Source organism: Orycteropus afer, unplaced genomic scaffold (genome assembly GCF_000298275.1).
Source record: "Orycteropus afer afer isolate SDZICR_OR568_19922 unplaced genomic scaffold, OryAfe1.0 scaffold00098, whole genome shotgun sequence".
In the NCBI taxonomy this organism is placed as follows: Eukaryota; Metazoa; Chordata; class Mammalia; order Tubulidentata; family Orycteropodidae; genus Orycteropus; species Orycteropus afer.
The window spans coordinates 9091356-9097287 of NW_006921685.1; the positions used below are offsets into that span (position 1 = coordinate 9091356).

The 5932-nt window shown below is 36.0% G+C and overlaps 1 non-coding gene across 1 annotated transcript; it reads right to left on the reverse strand.

Moving 5' to 3' along the window:
* Positions 1–3786: 3786 nt before the first annotated feature.
* On the reverse strand, positions 3787–3891 carry LOC122150155. Its single transcript, XR_006163514.1, has one exon. It is a non-coding gene; the product is annotated as a U6 spliceosomal RNA (small nuclear RNA).
* Positions 3892–5932: the final 2041 nt, after the last annotated feature.

The window sequence follows — 5932 nt, forward strand, 5'->3', positions numbered from 1 at the left end:
GTGTGCCTGATTTTCCTCTCTGCATCTGGATCCCTGCGGCTCATTGCTCCTCTGTCCCAGTTCCTGGCTTTTTTATCCCCTTTCTCCTGCTCTCGTGGCCTTCTGCTTTGGTCATGCCTGATTTCCCTCTCCTTACCTGGATCCCTGCACCTGAATACTTCTTTGGAAAGGGATTAATCAGAGAAAAGATCAAAACAAAATGAAGAAAGTCCAAAGTTCATGTGGGATACCATCAAAAGGAATAACCTACGTGTAATCAAAATTTTAGAACAGAAAAAGACAAATAAAACCACAGAGAAAATTGTCAAGGTTTTCTTGGAAGAGAATTTCCCTGGTATGACATAGGATCAGAATGTATCTATCCAAGAAGTCCAATGAACACCAAGCAGGTTAGACCCCAAAAGAAAACACCAAGGCATATCATCATTAAACTCACCAAAACCAAAGACAAAGAAAGAATCCTGAAAGCAACATGGGAAAAAACAAAGAGTTAACTAAAAGGCACAACCAATAAGACTAAGCTCTGATTTCCTGGCAGAAAACATGCAGACAAGAAGACAATAGGATAGTATATATATATATATATAACCCTGAAGGAGAAAAATTTCCAACCAAGAATTATATATCCATCAAAACTATCCCTCAAATATGATGGTGAAATTAGGACATTACCAGTTAAGCAGAAATTAAGGAAATTTGTTAAAACCAGACCAACCTTACAAGAGATGTTGAAGGGATTCCTTTGAACAGAGAACCAACAACAGCAAACAACAAGTGACCATTAACACACATGATGACATAACCCAGAAACCAATTCAGTTATGGAAGTATCCAAAGTAAATAAGCCTACAAAATTGTAAACAGGGAAGCAGAGACATCAATTGGCAAAGGAGGACAACTACAAACCAAAAAGAGGGGAAAAAAATGTGTAGTTACAAAACTTCTAAGTGGTAGAGCAGTTAAGACAACTGCAAGACAGAGAAGACTGTTCTCAACTTGGGAAGAAAATTATAAATCACAGCGTAACCTCAAAGAAAAATAATAAATTTCATATAAAAATTTAAAAGAGGGCAAGCACAAATATTTAGCAAATACTGAAAAAAATAGCAATGAAGGAAGTGATAACATGACTCATAAACAAAATGAGCTCAGCACAGAAAGTTATATGGAACAAAGAAATAAGGAACACCACAAAAAAGCACATAAAAAATGACAGCAACAAATTCATACTTGTTGATAGTTACATATCTGACAAGGAATTTATCTCTAGAATTTATAGAACACTTCAACAGCTCAGTAACAAAAAGACTAACAATCCGATTAAAAAATGAGCAGAAGACATGAATAGACACTTCACCAAAGTGGATATCCAGATGGCCAGAAAATTCATGAAGAAATGCTCATGATCATTAGCCATTAGAGAGATGCAAATCAAAACAACAGTGAGATACCATCCATCTTACACCAGAACTAGTGGCAAAGTTCAACAAGACGGAAAATATCAAATGCTGGCGAGGATGCAGAGAGATTGGGACTCTCACACACTGCTGGAGGGACTGTAAAATGATACAACCATTGTGGAAAACAGCATGGCGATTTCTGAAAAAGCTGGAATTAGAAATACCACTTGACCCAGCAGTCCCGTTACCAGATATATATCTTAAAGAAGTGAGAGCCAGGATAAGAACAGATATATCGACACCTATGTTTATCACAGCACTATTCACAGTAGCAAAAAGATGAAAACAACCTAGGTGCCCATCAACAGAAGAATGGATAACCAAACTATTCTATACACATAATGGAATACTATGCAACACTAATGAATGACGTAGAATCTGCAAAACACTGCATAACATGGATGAAGTTGGAAGAAATTTTGCTGAGTGAAATAAGTCAATCACAGAAAGACAAATATAGTATTAGTTCATTATTGTAAAAAGTCAAGGAAGGGATTATACATGGAAGGAAACTTTCTTTGTTGGTTACCAGGGGTGGGAGGGGAGGTGAGGGAACACTTCAAAAAAAAAAAAAAATGCATTCACCCATGTCACTTAAAAAAAATGTCAAAGATTGTGTGGATCTCTGTTCAAACTTTTCTAATGTAAAAACATATACAAATGAAAAGTGAACACTGATTGTAATCATACTTTGCCAATTCAGAGGTATAGTGGCCTAAGGAGAAATAGGAAGTATCTGAAGCCAAAGACAGCAAGTAGTGGCCAGGAATTAGCTGGCAGAGGGTGACCATTCTTTGACTGGCACAGATGCATTTATGAGGAGCCAGCCAAGGAAGATTCCCCCATGCCTTACCTCCTGGCCAAGTGCAGACAGGGAATAAATGCTACTTTGAGCATTCCTGATTACCAAGACCTCCTGGAATCAACTGTATTTTCCAAAGTAGGAACAGGATCTACTTTGTCCCACTCACTGTCTTTAGGTGGGAGAAAGGGGAAAAGAGCTATGGCTTACTAGAGTTTAATAGCACCTTTTGTACTTGTTACCGATTCTCCACCTATAGAGGATTATGTGTCCAATCAACCATTTATTCATTTCAATGCTGTGTTATTTAGGCAAACAGAAATTCCTCCAAGTTTCTCATGTGAGAAAATCACTACTTCTTGGGCTACCAGAATTGATAAAAGTATTCCTTACTTTTATACTTCATTGGTCATTACAATTGGGGTCATATGAGCAACAGTCATATGTGTTTAATTTCCAATCTTGGTTAATGTAGGGGTTTTATTTTAGGGAGGAGTATACTAAAATACTTTCGACTGACATCTTAGGATATATTTCTGTGCTTTCTGTTTTATTTCTACCTCTGGTTATGAACTTTCTGAAAACAGTGCTAAACAACTGGGCCAATTTGTCCATTGACATCTGGGAAAATGCTAGACTTACTTTGGTTCATTAATGGAAGAAAAGCCTATGTTGCTCTCTTCACATTTTCCCAGCTTCTCGGAACTTCTAAAACAGCTGTGAAGAAAGTATTCTTCCAGTATTTCAGAAATCCCTTTAGCCTTTTTGTTCAAAGAAAACATATTTCCCTCCATAGATTAACAACAATCCATTCCACCACAGTATACAGAAAAGAATAATATTTTAAATCTAAAAAGTAGATATTAAAGATTTACACTTCATATTAAAGGGAATAATTTATTTGTAAATTGAAACTGTTAAATAATGCTACTTTAAGACATACTTTGTTCACAGTAAAAAGAATTTAAAAACTGAAGGGATGAACTGAATATTTTCACATAAAATATAAGGAAATTTTAAGAAAAATGTGGCAAAACTCATCAAGATAAAATACAACCAGAAAGAAAAAGTTATAAGATCCCTATCAACACAATTCTATTTCCTTATTTTTCTCCTTCTAAGCTTTCATATCCAACTGCTTATAAATGATTTAAGTACTTTTACCCAAATAGTGCTATAAATTGAAAAAAGGTAATCATATGAATATGACTAATAACATAAAATTTTCTCTTTGAACTCTCTGAGGTATTGATTGTATATGGACAGTGACCCATTCTCAGACTTTTCCTAAATCAATTCGCAGTACTCTATGACACTTCTGAAACAAAAAGTACTATCTTTGTGCTCATATATTCTTTTATTATTATTATTATTCTATTGAATTTATTGGCAAGGGAAGAGAAGTGTTCAGGTATGAGGAATTTCCCTCAACTGTATATTTCAAAAATGTATTTTATTAAATCAAGCTTCATATAATAATATTCTAAGAAAATGCTTTCACCATGGATTTTTTTTTTTTTTTTTTAAATCATGGACCACTTCACGAATTTGCATATCATCCTTATGCAGGGACCGTGATAATCTTCTCTGTATTGTTCCAATTTTAGTATATGTGTGGCCCAAGCAAGCACCATGGATTTTTTTTTATGTTAAATGGGTACTGGAAAGCAGGCCTACTGATAAGAAGAAAATTAGATATGATATAATCTACCATCCCCTTACAGATTCATTTCTAAATAAAAAGAGGAAATTGGATATATAAAAGCTTGTGTTGGGAAAATAAACCTATATTAACTATCCAGTTTATTGCCTGATTATGAGTTATTCTGATTCATTAAAATCAATATTCCCTTCCTCCTTCACTAGTCCATGTGAAGTCTTTCCTGAAGTTGCACAGTTTGGGGAACTGTTTCAGTAAGGAATGCTGTCAACAGCATAGAATCAAAATCCTCTAACAATTACTTTATTTGTTTCAAGTAACAAGAAGAGTAGCTAAAGCAAATAGAAGAAATGACAAGATAAAAGAGCTGAACAGAAGATTTCAAAAGGTGGTTTGAGAAGACAAAGTAAAATATTATGATGAAATGTGAAACAACCTGGAATTAGAGAACAAAAAGGGAAGAATATGATCAACATTTCTAAACGCGAAAGAACTGAAGAAAAATATTCAAACCTCTAATTGCAACATTGAAGGATTCTGTTGTTAGATGTTATAGTGTCAGCTCTGACTAATAGTGACCCTATGTACAACAGAATAAAAGACTGCCCACTCCTGCGCCAGCCTCACAATCCTTGCTATACTTGAGTCCATCATTGCTGCCACTGTATTAATCCATCTTATTGAGGGCCTTCCCCTTTTTAGCTTACCCTCTACTTTACCAAGCATGATATCCTTCTCCTGGGAATGGTCACTTCTGACAACACGACCAAAGTAGGTGAGATGAAGTCTGGCTATTCTTGCTTCCAAGGAACATTCTGGCTGTACTTCCTCCAGGAAAGGTTTGTTCATTTTTCCAGCAGTCCCTGGTGCTTTCAGTATTCTTTGTCAACACCACAACTCTAAAGCATCAACTCTTCTTTGATCTTCCTTATTCATTGTCCAGCTTCCACATGCATATGAGGTGATTGAAAATACCATGGCTTAGGTCAGGCGCACCTTAGTCTTCAAAGAGATATTTTTGCTCTTCCTGACTTGAAAGAGATCTTTTGCAGCAGATTTACCCAGTGCAATCGGTCATCTGATTTCCTGACTGCTACTTCCATTGCTGTTGATTGTGATACCAATATAAAATCTTTTACAACTTCAATCTTCTTTCCATTTATCATGATGCTGCTTATTAGCCCAGTTGTGAGGATTTTCGTGTTCTTTATGTTGAGGTGCAATCCATACTGCAGACTGTAGTCTTTTTTTTCTTTAATTTTTATTGTGATTTGGGTGAAGGTTTACAGAGCAAATTCACTTTCCGTACAGCAGCTCACATACACTTTGTCTCATGATATTGACTACAATTTACCACAATGCAACAGCTCTCCTCCCACTTCCTCCCTATAGTTATCTCTTCCCTGTGTCCTTTCCTCCCATGCCCTCCTGCCCCCCAAGCTGTCTTCCTCAATGCCACTGGATTGATCACTCACATTCGGTACATTGCCATTCTCTTCACCCAAATCAAATTCTCTTCACCCAAACCAACCAATACATACTTGTCTCTATGTATCTAACGGTATTCCTTCCCCTCCCCTCCCACCTCTGGTAACCAACAAAGAAAATTTCCTTCCATATATAAATAAACCTTTCCTTGACTTTTTACAATGATGGATTAAAGCAATATTTGTTCTTCTGTGATGGACTTATTACACTCAACATAATGTCCTCCAAGTTCATCCTCTTTATGTGGTGTTTTGCAGATTCTATGTTATTCTCCAGGGTTTCTTAGTATTCCATTGTGTGTATTTACCATAGTTTGGTTATCCATTCTTCTGTTGATGGGCACCTTAGTGGTTTCCATCTTTTTGCTATTGTAAATAGTGCTGTGATAAACATGGCTGTGCATATATCTGTTCTTATCCTGGCTCTCATTTCTTTGGATATATACCTAGTAATGGAATGGCTTGATTAAATGGTATTTCTAATTTCAACATTTTAAGGAATCACCATACTGCTTTTCACAGT